The sequence below is a fragment of the Neophocaena asiaeorientalis genome, unplaced genomic scaffold (assembly GCF_003031525.2).
Source record: "Neophocaena asiaeorientalis asiaeorientalis breed wild unplaced genomic scaffold, Neophocaena_asiaeorientalis_V1.1 scaffold601, whole genome shotgun sequence".
Taxonomy (NCBI): Eukaryota; Metazoa; Chordata; class Mammalia; order Artiodactyla; family Phocoenidae; genus Neophocaena; species Neophocaena asiaeorientalis.
The window spans coordinates 3930171-3957662 of NW_020174793.1; positions in this window are offsets into that span (position 1 = coordinate 3930171).

A 27492-nucleotide genomic window follows, 5' to 3' on the forward strand; every position below is an offset into this window, starting at 1 on the left:
AATATGTGCTTTCTAATGTTTCTCAAATACTAGCCCAAGGTAGAATGAATGATATCCACAGAAAATGGAATTTCAAAGCAATTGCATATAAGTTTCATGCAATTGTTTGAAAGCAATTACATAAAAGTTTCATGCCCTCCAATATTTACATTTTGACTGGGAAGAAACCATACAGGATGAAATAGAAAATAACAGTAAATGGTAGCATATGATTGCAAGTCATTACATTTTACAAATTTTGTAATATTAAATTCTATTTTTCTTTCCATACAGGAGTTCTATAATACAAGGTTTTCTACAAAATATACTTATTTTTAACTTCAAGAGAGAAATTAATTATCAAATTAATAATTCAAAATTTAATTAATTCCAAGGACCATTTGCTTTTAAATTTGTTAGGTAATTTCCAATTTATTGTACTGTGATAAGAGTGTTGTTTGTAATACTTCTAATTTTGGAAATTACTCTTGCTTTCTTTGTGATCAAATATTTGATCACTCATTGAAATGTTCCATGTTTGTTTGAGGAGCAGGCACATTTTTTAATAATAGTATATAAAGTTTGATACCTACTGGAAATAATTATGATAAATTATGTTGGTTAGGCTACTATATCTTGTAAAAGACTTGAACTTTACAGGGTAAAATTCTATTACATATGGCTTTTCACCTGGGGGCCTTCTGCATTTGTTATAGGGTGGGATTATGGACTCAAGTAGAAAGTCACAGAATTGCTTGCTAAAGGAAATATAGTAGAGTGTGGTCCTTCAGAAGCAGTTTGGAAATGAGGAATAAAATAATGGAAAAAATGCAGCTATAATTTTTTAAATTAATTTTTATTACAGTACTGTTACTTTACAATGTTGTGTTAGTTTCTACTGTACAGCAAAATGAATCAGTTATACACATACATATATCCCCTCTTTTTTGGATTTCTTTCCCATTTATGTCATCACAGGGCACCGAGTAGAATTCCCTGAGCTATACAGTAGGTTCTCATTAGTTATCTATTTTATACATAGTATCAGTAGTGTATATATGTCAATCCCAATATCTCAATTCATCTCAATCCCCCTTTCCCCCTTGGTGTCCATACATTTGTTGTCTAAGTTTGTGTCTCTACTTCTGTTTTGCAAATAAGATCATCTATTATTTTTCTAGATTCCACATATATACATTAATATATGATATTTGATTTTCTTTTTCTGACTTACTTCACTCTGTATGACTCTAGGTCCATCCACATCTCGACAAATGACTCAATTTCTTTCCTTTATATGGCTGAGTAATATACCATTGTATATATGTGCCACATCCTCTTTATCCATTGCTCTGTTGATGGACATTTATGCTGTTTCTGTGTCCTGGCTATTGTAAATAGTGCTGCAATGAACACTGGGATGCATATGTCTCTGTGAATTATGGTTTTCTCTGGATATATGTCCAGTAGTTGTACTGCTGGGTCATATGGAAGTTACATTTTTAGTTTTTTTAAGGAAAATCCATACTGTTCTCCATGATGGCTGTATTAATTTACATTCCCACCAAGAGTGAAAGAGGGTTCCCTTTTCTCCATACCCTCTCCAGCATTTATATTTTGTAGACGTTTTAATAATGGCCATTCTGACCAGTGTGAGATGATAGCTCATTGAAGTTTTGATTTGCATTTGTCTAATAATTAGTGATGTTGAGGATTTTTACATCTTGGACATCTGTATGTCTTCTTTGGTGAAATGTTTATTAAGGTCTTCCACCCATTTTTTGATTGGGTTGTTTGCTTGTTTTTTATATTGAGCTGTGTGAGTTGTTTGTATATTTTGGAGATTAATCCTTAGTCAGTTGCTTCATTTGCAAACATTTTCTCCCATTCTGAGGGTTGTCTTTTCATCTTGTTTATAGCTTCCTTTGCTGTGAAAAAGCAATGAAGTTTAATTATGTCCCACTTGTTAATTTTTGTTTTTATTTTCATTACTCTAGGAGGTGGGTAAAAGAATATCTTGCTGTGATTTATGTCAAAGAGTGTTCTGCCTATGTTTTCCACTAAGAGTTTTGTAGTGTCTGGCCTTACATTTAGGTCTTTAATACATTTTGAGTTTATTTCTGTGTATGGTGTTAGGGAGTGTTCTAACTTCATTCTTTTACATGTAGCTGTCCAGTTTTCCCAGCACTACTTATTGCAGAAGCTATCTTTTCCCCATTGTATATTCTTGCTTCCTTTGTCATAGATTAGGTGACCATTAGGTGACCATAAGGTTTATCTCTGGGTTGTTACATTGGTCTATATTTCTCTTTTTGTGCCAGTATCATACTGTCTTGATAACTACAGCTTCCTAGTATAATCTGAAGTCAGGGAGCTTGATTCCTCCAGCTCTGTTTTTCTTTCTCAAGGTTGCTTTGTCTATTTGGGATCTTTTATGCTTCTATGTAAATTGCAAAAAAATTTTTTTTTGTTCTAGTTCTGTAAAAAATGCCATTGGTAATTTGATAAGGATTTCATTGAATCTGTAGATTCATTTGGGTAGTACAGTCATTTTTACAATATTGATTCTTCCAATCCAAAAATATGGTATCTGTTTGTGTCCTCTTTGAATTCTTTCATCAGTATCTTATAGTTTTCTGCGTACAGTTCTTTTGCTTCCTTAGGTAGGTTTATTCCTAGGTATTTTATTCTTTTTGTTGCAGTGCTAAATTAGATTGTTTCCTTAATTTCTCTTTCTGATCTTTTGCTTTTAGTGTATAGGAATGTAAGATATTTCTATGTATTAATTTTGTATCATGTGACTTTTCTAAATTCATTGATTAGCTTTAGTAGTTTTCTGCTGGCCTCTTTAGGATTTTCTAAATACAGTATCATGTCATCTGCAAACAGTGACAATTTTACCACTTCTTATCCAATTTATCTTCTTTTTATTTCTTTTTCTTCTCTGATTGCTGTGGCTAGGACTTCCAAGACTATATTCAATAATAAAAGCAAGAGTGGACACTCTTGCCTTGTTCCTGATCTTACATTAAGGGCTTTCAGTTTTTTCCCATTGAGAATAATGTTTGCTGGGGGTTTGTCATATATGGACTAAATTATGTGGAGGTAGGTTCCCTCTATATTCATTATCTGGACAGTTTTTTTATCATAAATGTGTGTTGAATTTTGTCAAAATATTTTTCTGCATCTATTGAGATGTTCATGTGGTTTTATTCTTCAATTTGTTAATAAGGTGTATGACATTGATTGATTTGCATATATTGAAGAATCCTTGCATCCCTGGGATAAATCCTACTTGATCGTAGAGTATGATCCTTTAAATGTGCTGTTGGATTCTGTTTGCTAGTATTTTATTGAGGATTTTTGCGTCTATGTTCATCAGTGATATTGGCATGTAATTTTTCTTGTGATATCTTTGTCCAGTTTTGGTATCAGGGTGATGGGGTCTCATATTATGAGTTTGGGTGTGTTCCTCCCTCTGCAATTGTTTGAAAGATTTTGAGAAGGATAGGTGTTAGCTCTTCTCTAAATGTTTCATAGAATTTGCCTGTGAAGCCATCTGGTCCTGGACTTTTGCTTGCTAGCAGATTTTAAATCACAGTTTCAATTTCATTACTTGTGTTTCATCTGGTCATATTTTCTATGTTTTCGTGGTCCAGTCTTGGAAGTTTGTACTTTTCTAAGAATTTGTCCATTTATTCCAGGTTCTCCATTTCATTGGCATAGAGTTTCTTGTTGTAGTCTCTTATGATCCTTTGTATTTCTACTGTGTGAGTTATAACTTCTCCATTTTCATTTCTAATTTTATTCAGTTGGGACATTTCCTTTTTTTTCCTTGATGAGTCTGGCTAAGGTTTTTTCAACTTTGTTTATCTTCTCAAAAAACTAATTTTTAGTTTCATTGATCTTTGCTATTGATGTCTTTGTTTCTATTTCATTTATTTCTGCTCTGATCTTTATGATATTTTTCCTTCTAATAACTTCGTGTTTTGCTTGTTCTTGTTTCTCTAGTTGCTTTAGGGGCAAGGTTATGGTGTTTATTTGAGATTTTTCTTGTTTCTTGGGGTAGGGTTGTATTGGTATAAACTTCCCACTTAGAATGGCTTTTGCTTCATACCATAGGTTTTGGGTTGTTGGGGTTTTGTTGTCATTTGTTTCTGGGTATTTTTGTATTTCCTCTTTGACTTCTTCAGTGATCTCTTGGGTATTTATTAGCATATATTTAGCCCCCATGTTGTGTACTTTACATTTTTTTTCCCTGTAATTGAATTCCAATCTCATAGCATTGTGATCAGAAAAGATGCTTGAGAAGATTTCATTTTTTAAAAAAAAATTCTGAGGCTTGATTTTTAACCCAAGATATGATCTATCCTGGAGAAAGTTCCATGAGCACTTGAGAAGAAAGTGTTTTCTGTTCTTTTTGGATGGAATGTCCTATAAATATCCATTAAGTCCATCTTGTTTAATGTGACATTTAAAGCTTGTGTTTCCTTATTTATTTTCATTTTGGATGATCTGTCCATTGGTGAAAGTGAGGTGTTAAAGTACCCTACTATGATTGTGTTACTGTTGATTTCCTCTTTTATAGGTGTTAGCATTTTCTTATGTATTGAGGTGCTCCTATGTTGGGTGCATAAATATTTACAATTGTTATATCTTCTTCTTGGATTGATCCCTTAATCATTATGTAGTGTCATTCCTTGTCTCTTGTAACAGTCTTCATTTTGAAGTCTGTTTTGTCTGATATGAGTAGTGCTACTCCAGCTTTTGATTTCCATTTGAATGGCATATCTTTTTCCATACCTTCACTTTCTGTCTGTATGTGTCCCTAGGTCTGAGGTGGGTCTCTTGTAGATAGCATATTATGGGTCTTGTTTTTTATCCACTCAGCTAGTCTGTGTCTTTTGGTTGGAGCACTTAATCCATTTACATTTATGGTAATTATCTATATGTATGTTCCTATTACCACTTTCTTATTTGTTTTGGGTTTGTTCTTGTTGGTCATTTTTCTTCTCTTGTGTTTCCAGCCTAGAGAAGTTCCTTTAGTGTTTGCTTTAAAGCTGGCTTCGTGGTACTGAATTCTCTTAGCTTTTGCTTGTCTGTAAAGCTTTTGATTTTTCTGTCAAATCTGAATGATATCCTTACTGGGTACAGTAATCTTGGTTGTAAGGTTTTCCCTTTCATCACTGTAAATATATCCTTCCACTCTCTTCTGGCCTGCAGGGTTTCTGCTGAAAAATCAGCTGATAACCTTATGGTGATTCCCTTATATGTTATTTTTTGCTTTCCACTTGCTGCTTTTAATAGTTTTTCTTTGTATTTAATTTTTGTTAGCTTGATTAATATGTGTCTTGGCCTCTTTCTCCTTGGGTTTATCCTGTATGGAACTCTCTGTGCTTCCTGGACTTGCATTACTATTTCCTTTCCCATGTTAGGGAATTTTTAAACTATAATCTCTTCAAATATTTTCTCAGATCCTTTGCCCTTCTTTTCTTCTTCTGGGACCCCTATAATTTGAGTTTTGGTGCCTTTTATGTTGTCTCAGAGGTCTCTGAGACTGTCCTCAATTCTTTTCATTCCTTTTTCTTTATCCTGCTCTGTGGTATTTAGTTCCACCATTCTATATTCCAGCTCACTTATCCTTTCTTCTGCCATAGCTATTCTTGTATTGATTCCTTCTAGTGTATTTTTCATTTCAGTTATTATGTTGTTCATCATTGTTTGTTTGTCTAGTTCTTCTAGGTCCTTGTTAAACATTTCTTGTATTTTCTCAATCCATGCCTCCATCTATTTCCAAGATTTTTGGATCATCTTTACTATTATTACTCTGAATTCCTTTTCAGGTAGATTGCCTATTTCCTCTTCATTTCTTGGTCTTGTGGGTTTTTACCTTGCTCCTTTGTCTGCAACATATTTCTCTGTCTTCTCTTTTTGTCTAACTTACTGTGATTGAGGTCCTTTCCTCAGGCTGCAGGATCGTTTTTCCTTTCCTATGTTGTTTGCCCCTGGTAGGTGAAGTTAGTCTAGTGGCTTGTGTATGTTTCCTGGTTGGAGGGACTGGTGCCTGGTGTGTGGAGCTAGATCTTGTCCTTCTGATTGGCAGGACCACATCAGCGGGTGTTTTTTTTTTTTTTTTTGGTGTCTGTGAGCCTAGTATGACTTTAGGCAGACTGTCTGCTGATGGGTGGGTTTATATTCCTGTCTTGCTTGTTGTTTGGCATGAGGCATCCATCACTTGATCCTGCCGGCAGTTGGGTGACACCGAGTTTTGGAGTCGAGAGGGAGACTACCTGCAGAGCTCTTGCTTATTAATATTCCCTGGGGTTGAGAATTCTCTGGGAGTCTAGCTTCCTGGACTCAGTGCTTCCAACCCAGAGGCTCAGGCATGACCCCCAGCTGGGGAACCAAAACCCTACAATCTACACAGTGTGGCAAAAAAAAAATGCGGGGAAGAAAACAAACAGACTAGTATAACTCAAGACAAATAGCAAAGACAAAAACAAACAGTAATAACAACAGTTAATTTTTTTTAAAAAAAGAAAAGAAATGTACAGACAAATAAAACCCAAGAGAAGTGGTAAAACCAAAATGAAACAATGACAAAACTAACAAAGAAACACACATACAAAAAGAAAAAAGAAAACAAAAACCAAGAGAAAAACTAGACAAATAAAGTACCCCAAAATGAAATCAATCAAGTAAAAACAATACTAACAAAAACAGAAAAAAAGAAACAAAACAAAAGAAGGCACACTAAAGAAAAGCAAAGAAAACATTAGAGAACACAAAAAAATTATTTTAAAAAGATTGAAAACTAAACATAAGAAAACAAGGGAAAAACACAAAACACCAAAAAAGTTATGTAAAAATAGAAAAATAAAATAATTTTAAAAATATATATAACATTATTTTTTTAATTTTAATTTTTTTAATTAAGAAAATAATTTAAAAAAAACAACAGAACAGAACACAACATTAAAAGATTGTTATAATACTATTTTCCTGTGGTCTCAGCTGTCAGTGTCATTGCCCCCACCATGAATCATGACCAAACTCTGCCTCTCCATGAGGCCCCCCAATACCTCTAGGTAGGTCTCTGGACCTGCTGTGGGCATGTGGGGGCAGCTCAGACTCTTATCTGGTTCAACTCTCATGTGCACTTGCCCCCATAGAGTGGTCTCAGTTATGGGAAGACTTGTTGTATATTCAGATATTCTATAAGGATTTAATATAATAAGCAAGTAATTATATATTAATTAAATATTAATTATTTAAAATTTAAAAATTTGTTTCCTTTTTTCTTTGTATATCCAATGGGCTCTAATGCATATAAATGGAAAATAATGCATTCAAATTGACAGAAAAAGAATAACACTTAGGGATAAATCTTTTTAAAAATGATAATAAACATATCTGAAAAATATCTTACTAAGGGACATGGACACCATATCCATAAATGATAAATCAGGACCTGATAATGGAGAGAAAGCAGAACATCATGACATATCAATATTTTCTCACATTTTATGCAATTTTAAGAAATTAAGATAATATAGAATATGTTTTATTTGTTAAATATGCAAAGAGACCTATAGCAATACTTCCATGTAATCAGTAATTTTATATCCTGGGTTAAGTAAAATCTTAATAACACTATTTATGTAGGCATCTATTATGCTTAACTCTTATTCCCTCTTTCATGCATTGAAGTTCTAATATTTGTAAAGTACATTTCCTATGCCATGTTTTTCATGATGACCAGAGCTTGTTAGTCAGTTAGTACTGGTACTGGTACTTCTATTTGATATTCCTAAATTTATTTATTTTTCTCTTATCTTTTTTTTTTTCCTTAACGTCTCTCTGTTCTCACACATGGTTCCAGATCTTCATGTTCATCAAACTTTTATATCTTTGATTAATTAAATAACCCCACACTTGTACTACACACTCACAAATACATATAATTTTAATAAATATGCTTACTTACTGTATCAATATAAATGCATGAAATATAATTAATGATATCTTGTTTACAATAATAAAAGTTTTCTTAAAAGAATATGTCAATACTCAGAAATGCAAACAATTTTACATATGAAAACAAATTTTATGTTACTGTAGTACCATAATAAATATAAGGTACAGCTTTCATTTGATCACTGAATGCATGTGTATTACCTGCTTATGATGATTGCTTGAACAGCACATAAGGCTTGAGTCCTGAGAAAACACATGTGACATTTCATAAAGTGATACACCTTCAAGAATTCCCATTCACATTATACTAAAAATGTATAAGTAAAACATTGCTATTGTTATTATTGATTCTGAAGCTAGAATTCATTTTCCTTTCATATATAAACAAGAGTTAATGTTCCTGTGATTTAAAACACATAACATAAGCAATTTTTTATTATTATTTTAACCATAAAGAACAAAATCAAAATGAAAAAAGTGACAAAAAGAAAGGGAACAGTCACTAACTTTGAGAGACTTGATAAATTACTTAATTTCTGAGCCTTAGTATCTTATTCTGTAATATTGGAATTATAGGATTCCTTTTATCACAGGATTACTGTGAGTTCAAACAAGATGTGTGAAGAGCTTTAGAAACTACTGTGCAAAGATTAATAGCTACTATTGTAACAGAGAAGAACAAACCTGACCCCATGTTGGATCTACTCCTTTAGCCTTAACATTTGTGCTCTGTTGCCGGTGTTTAGTCATGCTGGCTCTTCAACTTTGCCTTGCTAATCAGTAAAATAATGTTGCTTATAGCCTGAAATATACATAATAACCCTTTCTCAAGGTTTTGCCTCCCAGGATTAACCTTGAAAGCCATAACACTTTTCATTCATATAGAGATAAAAAGTTGCAAAGCACCAGATTTTTTGAAGGTTTACAAGAACATCTTGACAAACCTACCTGGACACCTGCAAGAACAAAGGATTATCACAACCCCACAGGGTTTGGCCAGCATAAAGAACTGTGCAACAACCAGCCACATCCTTTCCCCTTTTAGTATAAAAGAAACTTGAATTTTAACTTGTGTAAGATGGTTCTTTGGGACAATAGTCTGCCATTTTCTTGGTCTGGTGATTTTCTGAATAAAGTTGCTATTCTTTGCCCCAAGATCAAGTCTCTCTATTGTCCTGTCATGGGGCGAGCAGCACGAACTTGGACTTGGTAACACTACTTCTACTACTGGTGTTAATTTTTCCTTAGATATTGATAATTAATTGATAATTTTTTATTCTAAAGAAATTATGCAAATATTTTTTAAAACTTCAGTATTTGATAAGGAAACAGTGTTATTTTATTTTACGAATAATATTTTATAGAAGAGTATGGAGACTCAAGAAAATCTAAGTTTTTAAAAACAAAAAGTAAACTAGATATTTGAAAACTTTTCTTACAATTAGTCATATGACTTATTTCCAATCAGTATTAAAAAGCCAACTTTTTACGTTTAACACAGCTAGTATTAGAGAATCTTATTTAGCTTAGAGGAACATGAAATGATTAACACAGTAGTTTTTCTCTGCAAGTATTAGAATTTAATACCAATATATTTTCCAGGGAAGAGGTGCAGTGCATACATATGAATTTAAAGTGGATGTTATTCTGTACTACTGAACCTGTTGAAAGTATTTTAAAACCTAAGAACAGAGAAGAACTATATTCACACAACTGAAAGCCTTCAAGAAATTCTGTTTTAGTAGTAAACTTCAGACTGGTAAAGCTCAAGTAAGATTAAAATTATTTCAGAATCTATTACCTCTGACTTGATAATATATCCTTCAAAGCAATTTATATTGCAAATATTTATTTGAAAAATACAAGATTATTGGGATAAACACTCAACTCTGCTGCATGTCAGTACCATTTTTAAAACTAAAGTAAGACTCATTCAGTCTGCCTAATAAGCCTTGTTTTATGTTTGACAGTTGTTTATTTGGGTATGTAAGGTGGTGCCAACCAGATTTCTGAATTCCCCTTAGAGTTGACTTATTCAGAAAAAATCAGGCCTCATTGATTTTTATATTAAAGATACCTAACTATGTTGTCTCTCTGGAAGTTTAGCAGAGGGAAATAAAAATATTCAAAGCTTTGCACAAGTGATCAATATATATTTGTTAAATCGAATTGATAAAAGAACCTGACAAAGAGTATTGCAACATAGTGATGGCTAGTATCTTGCTACTAGTTTCCTTCAGTCTCTATAGCTAAGTCTGAAAAGGGGTATCAACCCTAAAGATTGATTATATTCCTCTCAATTCATTATCTAATCCAGGGACTGAAATTGATTGGCAAAGCATAATATACACTCTCATATATTTTGTTAAGTGTATCCTTTTTAATTTTTTTTGTTGTTGTGTTAGTGAGGTAGAACCTTTTTTAAATTTTATTTATTTTTGACTGCTTTGGGTCTTCATTGCTGTGTGTGGGCTTTCTCTAGTTTTAGCGAGCAGGGGCTACTCTTTGTTGAGGTGTGCGGGCCTTTCATTGCAGTGGCTTCTCTTATTGCAGAGCACAGGCTCTAGGCACATAAGTTTCAGTGGTTGTGGCATGTGGGCTCAGCAGTTGTGGCTTGCAGGCTGTAGAGCACAGGCCTAGTAGTTGTGGCACACGGGCTTAGTTGCTTCACAACACTGTGGGATCTTCCAGGACCAGGGCTTGAACCTGTGTCCCCTGCATTGGCAGGCAGATTCTTAATCCCTGTGCCACTAAGGAAGCCCCCTTATTAATTTTCTACAAGTTTTCCTGTTTCATTTGTTGCTTAATCTTGGTGAAAATCTCAGAATACAGAAGCTGAAGAGAGGCTATTTCTTCCTTTACTCACCATGCTTGAATTGAAAAACAGGCTCATGATGCAATGCTGATCAACTGGAAACACTAAATACAAGAAGGGTATTTGAGACTAGTAATCCCAGACTACATTATTTTTAAAACCCTTAAACTCTACCCCATCACTCTGTTTCTCTATCAGCCTTCTTTACTCTCTGTCTCATGAATTAGGACAGTCTTATATTGTGGTATACTGCATATTTATTTGTTTATTACAGTCTCTCTCACTAGCATAAAAATCCTATGACTACAGGGGCATTACCTTCTTGATTCCTATACCCCAGTACCTAGAATAGTCTTTTATACATAGCATTCCCTGAAAATACATTTGCTAGATAAATGAATAAATCATAGATAGTGTCACTGGTAAATGTAACAGCATCTTAATCAGTCTTAGTGCTGTGAGGCCATGTTTGGGACTCTTGATTTTTGCCTCCTAATTACATTGGTCTCTGTTAGTTTATTAACTTCTCCAGTTACCTTTCTTACTTTCTTTTCTTTATATTTATTTTATTTGTTTTATTGAGGTACAATTGACATACAACATTATATAAGTTTCAGGTACACAACATAAAGATTCAATATTTGCCTAAATATATATATATATATATATATATATATATATATATATATGTACATATACATATGTACACACACACATATATATATATATATTACATCTTTATCCTATTGAAAATAATGCAATGAACATGGAGGTCCATGTATCTTTTCAAATTTGTATTGCATTATATTTGGCTATATACCCAGAAGTGCAATAGCTGGATCAAATGGTAGTTCTATTTTTAATTTCTTAAGAAACCTCCATGCTGTTTTCCATAGTAACTACATCAATTTACATTCCCACCAACACTTCACAAGAGTTCCCTTTACTCCACAGCCTCACTAACACTTGTTTCTTGTCTTGTTAATAATAACCATTGTAACAGTTGTGAGGTGATATCTCATTGTTGTTTTGAATTGCATTTTTCTAATGCTTAGAGAAGTTTTCAACCTCACATACCAGCTGACCATTTGTATATCTTCTTTTTAAAAAATATCTATTCAGATCCTCTGCTCATTTTTAGCAGGGTCATTTTATCATTATTTTTGAATTGTATGAGTTCTTTATATTTTTTGTATATTAATCCCTTAACTGATATATGATTTGCAAATACTTTCTCCCATTTCATAAGTTGCCTTTTCAATTTTGTTGATAGATTCCTTCCTGTGCAGAAGCTTTTTAGTTTGATGTAGACCCACTTGTTTATTTTTGTATTTATTGTCTTTCCTTTTGGAGTAAGATCCAATAAAATCATTACCAAGACCTATTTCAACAAGCTTACTACCTATATTTTCTTGTTATGGTTTCAGGTCTTACATTTAAATCTTTAATCCATTTTAGGTTCAATCTTGTGTATGGTGTAAGATAGTGGTACAGTTTCATTCTTTTGTATATGGCTGTCCAGTTTTCCCATGACCATTTATTGAAGAGACTATCTTTTTCCCATTGTGTATTCTTGGCTCCTTTATGGTTACATATGCGTGGATTTACTGGGGGGCTCTCTACTGAGTTCTATTAAACTATGTAACAGTTTATGACAATATCATAATGTATTAATTACTACAGCTTTATAAAATATTTTGAAATCAGGGAGCGTGATACCCCAAGCTTTTTTCTTTATTTTTTTTTGTCTTTTCTTTAATTGAGGTTTAGTCGATGTACAATATCATATGTGTTAAATGTACAACATAGTGATTTACAATTTTTAAAGTTTACATTCCATTTATAGTTATTATAAAATATTGGCTACATTTCCTGTGCTGTACAGTATATCCTTGGAGCTTATTTTATGCATAACTCTTTGTACATCTTAATCCCCTACTCCATCTTGCCCCTCCTTCCTTTCCTCCTCCCCACTGGTAACCACTAGCTTGTTCTCTAGATCTGTGAGTCTGCTTCTTTTTGTTGTATTCACTAGTGTGTTGTATTTTGTTAGGTTTCACATATAACTGATATCATACAGTATTTGTCTTTCTCTGTCGACTTATTTCACTTATCATAATACCCTCCAAGTCCATCCATGTTGCTGCAGATGGCAAAACTGCATTTTTTTCATGTATATATGCATATATATATATATCACATCTTCCTTACACATTTATCTGTTGATGGACACTTAGATTGCTTCCATATCTTGGCAGTTGTAAATAGTGCTGTTATGAACATTGGGGTGCATACATCTTTTTGAATTAGTGTTTTTTACTTTTTCAGATATATACCCAGGAGTAAAATTATTTTTTGAGAAAAAAATGCCAGACTTTATATGAATTGCACCATATACACATAGAAATAAAATAGTAATGTTAACCAAATTATAGTATTTGCTGGATAACAAAGGTTTGCCAGGTGACATTTTAAATGCATCAATGCTTTCATTTACCAATTAGCAACATTGCCTCCCCCATCAGTTCTTATTAGTTACAGTTGTTGACTTCTAATTTGAAATCAAGAGAGATGACTTCAGTGCACTTTGCAGGTATTTAGATGTGTGAAAATTGTCTAATTTGGTAGCAGAAATTTAGAAACTAAATTTTGTCCCAAAGAACACATTCTCAGTGTCAGTAAATTGAAGACATAAAAAAAAATCCTTTTCTTGCTAACATATACAAGATTATACAGCTATTAATCTGTAGCATGTCATACATGCTTATAGAAATCAATTCTGAATGCTGAGGAAATGCTAAAGAAACTTTATATAAAATAATTATCTGTTTCTGAGATTAGAGATCAGGTCACATTGAATGATGGTAAGCTCATAAATCTTATTAAAAGGGAACAGTAGTTTTAAGACCTGATTTTGACACTTAGTGTTTCAGTGAATTTAACTAATAAACAAAAATTCTCTAAGTATCACTTTTCTCAACTGCTCAATGGTGAAAATAATACCATCTTTACAGAAAAGAAAACGTGCATACTGAGCCCGGCAAGTAGTCACAAATGGTAGCTGCCATTCCCTTACTTATATAAAGGGTACTGAGGCTTACCCCTAAAGAAGTGTATTTGATTGTGTGTGTGTTTTAAAATCTGGCATATCATTTAGCTACTTTTTTGGTATAATAAAAATAATAATTTCTGTGTGGCATCTTTTGGAAACTTGGAGAAACTCACCAAGGAAATGTATTTTCTATCCCATCCTTGAGATCAGGAATCTTGTCTTATTCATTTCTGATTCCCCAGGATCTGGCTAGTGACTGACATGTATTAGTCACTCAAATTTATTGAATGGCTTACAGCAATTTTAAAATGCTTCAATGTTTTATTTTTCTTTATTTTTTTACTTTTACATTTTATTTAGTTACAGATGATTTTCTTGGGTTATGAAATAATTTGTGCTTTTATTTTCCTTTCCATTTTTACTGTTGAGAGAAGTACTTTAAAAGAAGCACATATGATAAGAAAGTTTTCCAAATAAACAAGTATCATATTCATATATCTGAAGGTTTTCCTCTGATGTGATGCTGTCATTTATAATGTGACAGCTAATGAAATACAAGCACTTATGGTGTGATACTTATCCTCTAACCTTTTGTTTGTCTATGAAATAGTGTGTTTTGGAGTCATCTGTTCATTCAATCTGTAAGGCTTTAAAGGAAATATCCAATGTTTATTATTTTAATATAAAACATATTCATCTTTAATGTGAAACTAATGCTCATTTCTCCAAAGTATTAAATGGGCTTAGCAATTTAAAAGTCAATTGGAATGTTTTCCTTATTATTGCAATTCAATTTAATAATGTAGGGATTATTGAACTTAATGCATTTTTGTTACTTAAGTAAATGGCTTGGCAGAACAAATTCTATATTCAAGTAACCATTTTAACTTTTGCCAGTTAGTCTAAGAAGTTGTTCCAGGGTGAAATGTGTAACAGTCTCTTCTTTTTCTGTTATATAGACACAGTCTATTACTATATGTGTATGATTGAAAATGAATAAGCAAGTAATTTACCAAACCATTCACCTCTAGAATATTCATATTTTCTAAGCAACAAAAATAAATTCAGTTTACATTGATCTCTCATCTAGGGGCATTCCTTTTTAAGTGTTAAAATGACTCCTTCTCACATGGTGTGCATTTAATGAGAATTACAATATTAAATGCTTTACTTGGAAACTTACCACCTCAGTGAGAAAGCAGCAGGTGAAGTTAATTCCTATGAATTACATTTGAAAGGTAGATTTCCGAAGCAACACACGCTGCATTAATATGGGGCCCATTATTCACTCCAAATGCATATTGACAGTGGCAGCATTATTTCTGTGCTATATAATCAAATCCAGATCACAATGAATTCTTTTAACCACTTTATATTTGTCATCAGAATAACAATGTTATAATTAAGTCATGCAGTGAGTTACGTAATGATGAGGTAGGTTATCACTGAAATTATTTCTATTTACTTAGATAGAATTTCCAAATTCTGATACCTTTTGTTCACATCTTATATGAAAGCATAGATTACTTTTTTGAATTTTAAAATTTTCATTTTTGTTTGCATTTATTAAGCAAATACCTATAGTTTGCTTTTTTCAAAAAGTGTTTATCTAGGACTACAAAGAAATTCCAAAAACATAGGAACTGCTTCAGTAAAACACAGATTTTTTCTTTCATCAGGCTCTATTATTCATCTTATGAATGTAAGTGTATTGCTTTCTAAACAAGCTATTGAATTGGAAGGCCTCTGTAGTGAGTAAACACAAATAAATCTGCTTGGGGTGATGGTTTCTTCATAATAAATTCTTAAATATTTTATAACCTGAAGATTTTCTTTCCATATGTTAGCATACTTTTTGCCATTCCATGAACTTTCCTTTTCCTATCCATCTTTAATGTACAACATAATAAAAATTAGGAGTGCCTATCCTATGATTAATATTCCCTATCCTACTATCTATGGTTTGTGACCTATTGAAGAGGTTTTTATTCAGGTAATGTTTAGTAAATGAAAATACACTAATAAACCAAGTATAACTATAAAAATGTAGTTTTAAAAGCCTAAAGCAATTTGAAATTATGTCAAATGCTGAAAATAGAAATAATGCAGACAATGAAAAGTTAAACATTTCTGGCAGAAATTCAATGTTGCCACCAGTTTACTTAGCATGAATGTTATTCTTTACGATAATTTGAGAACTTTGCTTTAGGTTTAGATTATTCAGTGTTTAGCTACTTGATGGTTGTGGGTGAGACAATTTTACAGTGAATGCCCCTTATTATCTGCTCCTTGAGTATATTTAATGGTGATTCACAGGGAGAATCATCACATTGCTCAAAAGAAACTCATTCACCACATGCATCTTCAAGCAAAATTATTGTGTTTTTCGTGAATAGGAGCTCTCAAACAGCTTCCATTCACTCAATGTGGTATAGCAAACATCTAGATCAAAGAAGGGCAGTAGGAGGGCAACCACCACAGATCACTCATTAGAGATGCAGTGCAACAACCAGATGTAACCACTTTCATTAACAAGTCAAGCAGATAGCTTTTCAAGAGAATACTGAAAGATAGCAACTTTGTTAAACAGTAATCAGTAAGAAATGTATGTCTAATGAATATAGTTTGAGAGAGCCTATGAGTAAAGCCTAACAGCCATTGCAATTTAGAAATAAGGGCTCTGAGTAAAGATACAATCATTCCTTGGAAGTTTTGAATAAAAAGAACAGTTTAATTAGAATAGATAAAGATAACTGCAATCTGAGAAAATATAATCCAGACTGGGCAAAAATACAAATTATCATTGTTTTGGTCACAGAAATTTTTTTGACCATAGAAATAGAGTTACTGCATTGCCTTTATGGCTTCTTGGTTTATCTCATTTTATGTAACTATGTATAATAAAATGTACATACATTTCATTTCAGTATACGTATTTAGTAATTTCAAACACTAGTTCTTAGCATCATCAGACTCACTTTTAATGACAACTATTTGATAATGTTGGTAATATTGAGGTTACATGCTAAGCTTCTATAACAAAGAGAACCCCAAATAAATTGCATTTAAAAAGATATGAGTGTATTTCACCCTTTATCTGGGGCTGGTAGGCAGCTCTGATATCAAAGATCATTCAGGGACATATTCTCTCTTGCTTTTCAAACATTGCATAGTTTGTTGCCCTCATCCACATGACTGGTACTAATTTGCCATCATTAGTCCCAAATTCCTGAGAGGAAAGAACACACACCTCAAACTTTTAAGATCAAAACTTGACGTTGCCTATGTACATTCTACTCATTTCCCATTGGTAAAAACTTACAAAAACACACAAAAATACAAGGGAATCTGTATAACATAATTTCTGCCTAGGTAGACAGTGCTCTACTCTAGTTAAAACTATTCTATTGCTAAAAGAAGGTGAGAGTGGACATTGTTGGTACATAAATGGTCTCTGTCAAACCCACTTTACAGAGGTAAAAGAACTAAGTACAGAACTAAAAAAACTAAAAGATTTTGCTAAAATATTAGAGGATTTCAAAATTAACATAAAAAAAGAATATGAATATATGATTCCCCTATGGGGTTATTTTTGATTGTTACAATAATTAGAGGATATTGCTGGTTGTACCATTATTCATGTAGATGAAAAATGTGTTCATAATTATTGAAGCCTAGAATATAACTCTCCTTTAAATATAAGTACAAATTGTTTTGGTATGATTTTTTTATACAGTGGAATGATTAGGAATGAGACCATGTAAATTGAGGGAAAACTCTACCTTGCCCCATTTAAGACTTTGCTAAATTAGGTCATAATTTCAGAAAATTAAATTAATACTATCAATATAACATAGTTTTTGAGATGCCAATATAACATATCTGTATCACTTTGTATTTAAAGCTATTGATATTTCATCAAACTCATTTTTTCATAAACTGGATTTATAAAGATACATGCCTCTGATGACTCAAAGGGTACTCAGACATAGAGGCAGACCCACACTTTTGTGAGTTTTACCATCATGGGCTTGACCTGGTTCTCACAGTGAATACACTGTGAGAACACCAAAGCATTGTTTTGTTACTAAGTTCTGCTTTCAGGAGAAAATATTTATATTTAAACAGAGCCTTACCTGTTGAAGTTTTATTAGGACCTAACTGACTTGGGGGAAGGGAAATACCAAACTCCAGCTTACTCTAGCCATCCTGCCCCATCTAAAGGAGATAGGGAGAGGGGAAGGGAACTGAGAAACATGTAAAATTCACAGTCTAGAGACATAATTTCATTAAAAGACTGAGACCTAATCATAGGACTATGGAGCACCTCTCCTCCCCTCATACCTCACCACCACACTATTAAAAATCTAGTAGTTCTTTCTACTTGACACATCATAAAAAATTACAAGGCATGCCAAAAGAAAAGAAAATCATTTGAAAATGCTGAACAAGCATAAGAAGCAGATTCAGTTATGGAAGGGAAGTTAGAATTATCAGACAAGGATTTTAAAACAACTATGATTAATATGCTAAGGGACCTAATATATAAAGTAGACAGGATGTAATGTAAGTAGAAAAGGGGAAATCCTAAGTAAGTACCAAAAATAATTGCTAGCCATCAAAAACACTATAACAGAAATGAAGAATGTCTTTGATGGGCTTATAAGTAAACTGTATACAGCTGAGAAAAGAACATCTGAGCTTGAGAATATCTCAGTAGAAACCTGCAAACTGGAAAAGTAAACAGAAAAAAAAAACAGACTTGAAAAAAAAAAGTGCAGGATATCCAAGAATGTGTGACAACTACAAAAGGTGTAGCATATGTGGGAATAACAGAGAGGGGGAAAAAAGAAAGGAACACAAGTAATATTTGCATCAGTGACTGAGAATTTACCCAAATTAATGTCAGACACCAAATCACAGATCCAGAAAATGTAGAGAATACCCAGTAGGATGAATGTTAGAAAAACTACAACTAGGCATATCATTTTCAAACTGCATAAAATCAAAGATAAAGAAATTTTTTTGAAAGGAGCCAGAGGGAATAAGCATCTTACTTATGGAGGAACAAAGATAAGAATTACATCTGGCTTCTCCTCAGAAGTCAAGCAAGCAAGAAAAAAGTGTAATGAAATATTTAAAACATTGAGAGAAAAAAACACCAACCTAGAATTCTGTACCCTGCAAAATGGTTCTTGAAAAGTGAATGAAGAAATATAGACTTTCTCAGACAAACAAAAATTTAGAGTTATTTGTTGTCAGCAGACCTGTCATGAAATGTTTAAAGAAGTTCTTTAGAGGGAAGAAAAATAATATATTTCCTCTGATCTAAATAAAGAATATAAGGGTATCAGAGAAAGAATAATTGAATGTAAAATAAAAACTAATTTTTCTTAATCTTAGTTGATCTAAGAGATAACAGTTCATTCAAAATAATAATATATTTGATTACACATCTTTATGTATAAGCAAAATCAATATATATATGCATATTTAAATACATACTCTTACTATGTATAGACAAAGTGAATGACAGCTTAATGAATAGTACAAGGAGGGAGAGAAGAGTTACAATTATTTTGTTATTATAAGGAACTCACACTACCTGTGGTGTAGTGTTATTAAAAGTGGACTAGGGTTAGTTGTAAATGTATATTGCAACCACTCTAGGGAAACCACCAAAGACATTTTTTTTTAAGTATAACTAATATGCTAAGAGAGAAGAGAAATGAAATCATATAAAATGCCTAATAAGACCATAAAAGGCAGTGGAAGTGTGGGAGAAAAAAATAGGAACAAAATACAAGAAAAGGACAAGAAATATAAAACATTAGCAAAAATGGTAGACATTAATCCAACTATGCCATAATCACTTTGAATGTCAGTGGTCTAAATGCAACAATTAAAGACAGAGATCATCAAAGTGGATCAATAAACAAGACCCAACAAGACTCTACAAGAAACCCAATTTGGATATACAGATACAGATAGATTAAAAGTAACTGGACAAAAGAACATATTCCAGTCTAACCATAATCAGAAGAAAGCTGGAGTAGCTATATTAATTTCAGATGGAACAGACTTTAGAACAAGGAAAGTTCTTAGGCTTAGAGGCATTACACAATATCAAAGGAGTTGATTCCCAAAGAAGACATAACAATCCTTAGCATGTATATGATTAAAAACAGAGTGCCAAATACAGAAGGCAAAAATTAATAGAACTGCAAGAAAATTCACATGAATCCCCTATTATAGGGGGAAACTTAACACCCCTTTATCAAAAATGGATAGATACAACAGGCAAAAAATAAGGACACAGTTGAACTCAGCAATGCCATTAATTAACTGGATAAAAAAGACAGTAATAAATAATTTCATTCAATAACAGAAGAATGCACCTTCTTCTCAGGCTCACATGGAGCATTCAACAAGATAGACCACAATCTGGGCCATAAAATACCCCTTAACAAGTTTAAAAGAATAACAACACACAATGTCTGCTCTCAGATAATGAAATTAAACTAGAAATTAATAACATGAAGATATTTGGAAAATCCCCCAAATGCTTGAAAATTAAACAACAAACTTGTAAGTATCACATGAGTCAAAGAAGAAATTTCAAGAGAAATTTTAAAATATTTTAAACTAAATGAAAATGAAGATGTAACATTAAATAAAATGTGTGGGAGGTAGGAAAAGCAGTGCTTAAAGGGAAATTGATTCCCTATATTAGAAAAAAAGAAAAATCTAAATAAATCATCTAAGATTTTACCTTAGGAGAGCAGAAATAATGTGAATTAAACCCTAAAAAGCAGAAAAAAGCAATAATAAAAATTAGAGTAGTAATCAATGAAATTGAAAACAGGAAATCAATTGAGAAAATCAATAAAACCAAAAGCTAGCTCTTTGAAAAATTCAATAAAATCAATAAGCCTCTAGCCAGGCTGATCACTTCACACTTATTACAATTTCCAAAATCCAGAACACTGATAAAACCAAATGCTGGTGAGAATATGGAACAGCAGGAACATTCATTGTTGATGGGAATGCAAAATGGCATAGCCACTTTGGAAGACAATTTGGTGGTTTCCTGCAAACTAAACATACTTGTACTATATGATCTTGCAATTATGCTTCTTGGTATTTACCCAGAGGAACTGAAAAAATTGTGTCCACACAAAAATCTGCACATAGATATTTACTCATAATTGCCCAAACTGGAAGCAACCAAGATGTCTTCAATAGGTGAATGGATGAATAAACTGTGATACATCCAGACAGTATAATATTATGTAATGCTAAAAAAAAGATGAGCTACTAAGCCATTAATTGACATAGAGGAAACTTAAATGCATGCTACTAAGTGAATTAGTTAGTCTGAAAAATCTATCCACTGTATGATTCCAACTATATGACATTCTGGAATAGGCAAAACTAAGGAGAAATTTCAGTGGTTGCCAGGGATTAGAGGAGAGGGAGAATGAATAGGCAGAGCACAGAGGATTCCTAAGGCAGTGAAAATACTGTATATAATACCATAATGATAGATATATGTCATTATAAATTTGTCCAGACCCATAGAATGTACAATATCAAGAGTGAATCCTAATGTAAACTATGGATTTTGGAGGATAATGAAGTATTAATGTAGGTTAATTAATTATAACATATGTACATTCTGATGGAGGTGTTGATCAGGGAGGAGGCTATACATTGGTGAGGTAGAGGGTATCTGAGACATCTCTGTTCCTTCCTCTCAATTTTTGCAGTGAAACAAAAAATACAGCCTATTATATGTGTGTCATCCATCAGACATTCTGTTATATGTTAGAGTTTTGAAGACAAGTAAGATAAAACCTTACATTTGATAGGATCCTAGCCCTAGACAAATAAACAGAGAAGGAAAAAGAATTGAAGAAACCAATAAATGCAACAAAATATTATTACAGGAGTAGTGCTTGAAATCTATGTCAGGTTCTACAGAGATACAAAGCAAGAAGTCAATTTTACAATAGAGCATAGAGCTTAAATATTAACCTAAATGAAGTTTTACAAAATTAATTGTCATGGGAAGAGGCTGTTTCCAGGAGACAGCACAAAGGGAACGTAATCATAAGGGCATGAAATGACCTGGTAACTATGAGAATGTGAACAGTGTAATGAGGCTGGAGAATGGGGTGTAACTGAATAAGACAAGAGATGAGAGACAAATCAATGATTAATGGCCATTATTATTCAAGTTTTTGTGTGACAGCTTAGTTAGGACCGTATCCTAAAACTATAGTGTGCATATTATTTTTGAACCTGAGATATTTCTCCCAGTGAAATCTTTCACAGACACTCAATAGATAAATTGGTAAGGATGAAACTGTCCTGTTTCAAGCAAGGTAATGAACCTGCAACACCATCCACTCTCCCTTCATTTTCTTCTCTGTCCCAAAGGCATTTCTTTTTTAGCCATCCTACCACCACCATTGGAGTACAAAAGGCATATTTCAAAAACCTCTTCTATTTATGATGAGGACCTAATGAAAGCTTTGAAAGGTCATGGGGAGCAGTGTAAAACTAATGATATTTAGGCATCTGAACTTAGTGAGGATGAAGAAGGAGGTATGAATATATATCTATGTTACTTTCCTAAGATTTAAAAAGTTGCTTTTTTTCCTCTCATTAGAGCACTTCTATCCAAATGAAAAAACGGATTTGTTGTGGCAGAAGTGAGCTTATGCGACATTTCTTGTCACTCTAAATAGGCTTAACTAAAGCCACACTTCCCCTCTGACTTTGTACGAAATGCACATGAGTGTCCCCTCAGAATGACTCAATAAACTATAGACTCATGTTCCCTGGGGCAAAGATACCTTCTAAGGAACATGTCAATATAATTAAACCACTATAAACTTATAGTGTGACTTATAAAGGTTTTACTTTGGTAAGCATGAGGCAATAGGTATGTATTTATTGTGTGTAGTAGTATGTAAATATATATATAAAAGTAGTGTTATTTTTAGTAGTAAAATACTTAGGAGAGATAAATACAGTAAAATAAATTCTTAATGACCCAAATATTTAAATAGCATTCTTTTGTGATCCGTGAGCTGAATTTGCCTATAGGAAAAGACTGTGACATAATATTGCAAAAATTTTCAGGTTTCACAATTCTAATTATTTTCTATTTTTCTTAAAAGCTAGAAGTAACAGTAACAATCTAGAGTCTTTATTTCAAAATGCTTGTTTATTTACTTATTTAAATGTTAATTAAGTTATTCCCAGTTTCCTCTGTACTGAGGGTACTGTATAGTTCTAAATTAAATAATTTACCTTGATAGATATTGATTTAGACCATTAATATGTATTTTTATATACCATACAAAAATAACCTAGTAAATGAGACTATAGATCTAATTATTTTTAATATATGCCTTTATAGGTCATAGTATCATAAATTCAAATGACTTTAGGACATAAAACTAAGAAGGAAGTATAATTAAGTGAATTAGTGTAATGAGCTACTCAATTCAAATTCATTTTTAAATGTTTTGAGCAAATAAAACATATTTGATAGTAGATTTTGGTCCATAGGTCACCAGTTTATGACTCCTTTCCTGGCCTTAAAATTTCATTTTTTTAAGGAAATGATGTATGTTTACATGTTTCCATTTATACATATCTTCAATAATCCTTAATTAATCATTGAATTATCATGTGATAATTCCTGGTATTTACTTCTAACATCACAAGTTAAATCCACTTCAATAACTTTTTTAAATTTTATAATTAGTTTTGTAATTAATACATGTATACATTTAAAAAAAAATGAAATAGCACTACAATATTAGAATGAAAAAATTAACCACAGCCATAATCCTCCATATCCTTTATTCTTGCTTCCTGTTTGAATTCTATTTTCTTCTGAAAATTACTAACATATTTCTAAATAATATGTGTATATTATGATTGATTTTCCATGTTTAGTTATTATGTATTGTTTTCTCATAAGGAAAGTGATAATAAACCTCAGCTTACCATCCCATATAACTTTTTCCTAGTCTATGCCTGTAATATTAATACATCACATATTTTCTAAATAAATATTTAACATTTACATCATTATAATTAGAAAATATTTTTATAACTTGTATAATATTTTCCACTTTTATAGTTAATAATTGCATTTTTGTTTAGTTTTATGTGTGCCATGTCTTTACTGCTAGCACATTCAAGCAGTGAAATTAACATTTCACTCTCATTCTGTCTCTCTCTGTCTTTCTCTCTTTTTTTAAGACATGCTATCTGGGGATCTCAATTTTTCTGCTCCAACTCAACTAATTGTGTTTTATGCTTTCTTCATTGCTTTTGTCCTGGAATTCCTTTTATCAACATCTTTCTACTCTTTAGGAGCCCATGTTTTCTGGAGTTCCTGTAGTCTCCTGTATCTTATTTTAATCTTGTTTAACTCCCTGGATTTGAAAGTTATATTTTTCATTACTTTTCTGAATAAGTCAGCATGGGAGGTAGATTTTTTTTCTGGGAACATGCTGGTCTACTTTTTTTCTATTCTCACTTTTGATTGATATCAATCCTTAAATTGATTGACAAAATTGGTATATAATTCAAGTTTAAAGTCATTTTCCTTCAGCATTGTTCTTGGAAATTTCATTGATTTATTTGAGTTTGTTTTTGATTGTTGCTTGTTTGTGATTTGTTGATTTCCTTGTCATTTGGTTTTTGTTTGTTATTTTGATAGGTCGTTGTTTTTAAAATTTCTTTTTTTAAAGCATCTTATGTCTCAATTTAATACTTTTTCTTATTGATGTATTATTGATATTTTTTCTTCTACTGTCTCTATCATCATGTTACTTCTATTTCATTTTATTAAGCTTTTGTTCTTGGTTTTGCTTTTTAATTTTTTAACTGAAAGTTCTGTGAGCATGTCTGGGACTTATCAATTCATAAAGCTCTCTATGTAATGAACTGGTACAGACAACATTTCAACTTAGACTCTTTTATGATTCTTTTTAAACCTAAAATAAATTCTCCATTCTTTTACCTGGAGCCATAATCCTGGCTGCCAGTGTTCTTGCAGCTTATTGTGGAATACAGAGATGGTGAAAAGTGTCTAGTCAATATAAACATTCATTTAGCCTCCTGTTTTCAGAACAGTCACTCACTCCTGCTTCCTGCTGAATCTCGTATTGGAGAGTACAGAGAATCTCTGTTTAAATCTCACAAGAATCCAATGTTCTGCTTTTCTTGGGATAGAGAAGGAGTAATCACTCACTACAACTTTGGAAAAGGGAATCTCACTGTCTAATTGCTTTTTAAAATAACTTCTAAAGGGATCTTCTTGTATAATGCACTACTTCAAGTCCTGTTTTCTCAATTCCTTAAACTTTCTAAAGTTTTATGGTGCAAAATCAATTTTCAGAAGTTCTATGCCAGTTATCAGTACACCATTTGCTTTACATCATACACTTTTTAGTTGAAATATTTCATTTTATGTTGCTGGTGTTGCTTAATTCTTGTTCTAAAGGGTTGAAGAATTATAACATTAATCCTTAACCTACCACACAGTAGATTTGGCAAAAAACAGTGGTCACTAATGACCGCTTGTTAAGTTTTTGTTCCTAGAAGACTAGAATAGAAGTAGCTAGTGTTTTTTAAACTAAGAAAATGCATTCCCCTGACTAAATTAACCAAAAAACCAGTTACCAACTGCATCTTCTCATTCCCCAACCATAAGAAAAAATTATGAAAAGAAAGGAGAGAAAGTCGCATCAAATAATGCAGTGACTAATGAGAAGAAAACAAGTATTTTTGAGAAAAAGTAGGAGTAAATATTGCAATGTACAAACACAGTTTTGTACTGATGTTTTATGATAAACAGTGAATTATCTCTAATTGAGAAGAAAGGTGAGAAGAACTGGTGTTTAAAATCATATTTTTGTCTTTTCTCACTTAGATGACTTCACTTTCTCATAAAGTATTTTAATTAAGAATGTAACCATTATAATCCTCTATGTGGTCTTCCTGGCCAATATGGCAACAAAAAGTAAAAGCAGGACCTGGTATGCCTCCTACCAACTTTCCACTTTTATTTATAAATACACACAAAATTGGAAAAATGCTACTAACCTCTCAGTACAAAAGAAACAAGCAATAAACCACAATCTCACAGTATAAGTTCATACAATTTAATGAATAATTAACAATTCTTTTTTTCAGGCCTTTGGATAGACCCTAGGGACACAGTGATAAATAAGGTAAAACACATCCCTGCCCTCATTGCTAGTCTCCCAAGGAAGAGAGCCCTTTGTATGTAAATGCATGTGTGATGAGAGTAACAAGAAGGTAAGTATATGATGTTATGGAAGAGCAAAGATAACTAACCTTTGGGAAAGCCAACTTGAGGAAACGGTGTTCAGATTGAGATTTTATACATGAAACATGTTAAACTCTCGACTATTTGAGTTGAAAAATTTTATTGTAAATTGAGTCTAGAATAATGAATAAAAATGAATAATTTTTATCTAGGTGAAATTTAACAAGGAGTGAGAAGAGAACTCTGAATACTGATGCAACGTTGAAGACAGTAGTTTTTGCTGCCTCAATTATGGGGATATAGAAATATACTGAACATAAAATTAAACTTTCAGGTCCCTGGGATGATTTAACCAGCCATAGTCAGATTTATACCTCTGACCCTCGATCACCAATCAGGGAATAACTTTCCCATTTTTTTCCAGATTACAACACCTAGGACTCTACTACTAGAAAGTAGTGTAGGAAAGAAAGATTATATCCTGTGATAGTTGGATGATGGATCCAAGAAAAGACCAAGAGGCTTATATACTAAAAGCTATGGTCTTTAATATGTAGTACAGTTGAAATGGTTTTCTAACAACAACAGCAAGAATACTAATAATAGTATAATAATAAAAAAAAACATTTGAAGAAATCTTGATAACCTTCCCAGAAAGGATAGCTATGGCTTTCATGAAATAGAAACAGGAGCACATAAAAAGCTAAAAGGATGAAATGATAACAGAGATGCAGAAAGAACTGGAAGACAATATTGTCAAAAAATTCCAGAAATAAAAGGTTATCATAGAGCATAAGATTAGCTAAAGGGTGGGAAAATTTGATAAAATTTTAAGTGAAAAACGTAAAACCTGAGAAAAAAATTTAATATAGATAAAAAAAAACAGAAGAACTTAAAACAATGGTAATATTGTACATCATTAATTCATAATTGAAGCTGTTTTTTCTTAATGAAAAATATTTTTCAGTCTGCAAATCCAAAGAGTTCACCCAGTTTCAAACAACTTTTTGAATCTTAAGGTTAAGTCAGAGTTAAGGTTAACTTTAAGGTTAAGCAAAAGTTCTGACAAGCATTGAGACAGCAAAACAGGTCATGGAAAAAATCAGACTAAGCTCAGAATTCTTGAAACAATTACTACCAATATTATGAGTAACTTATTACATGCTTGCTACTCTGTTAAGTACTATAAGAATATTTATTTGAATATTAAGAAATAGTTGCACAGTTGTAAAGTTGATACCCCTCTTAACCTCATGTAGAAACTTAACATAAAGAGACATTAAGTGACTTAGTCATGTAAAACAAATATTTGGCCAATTTAAGATTAAAACCCAACATTCTATTTCA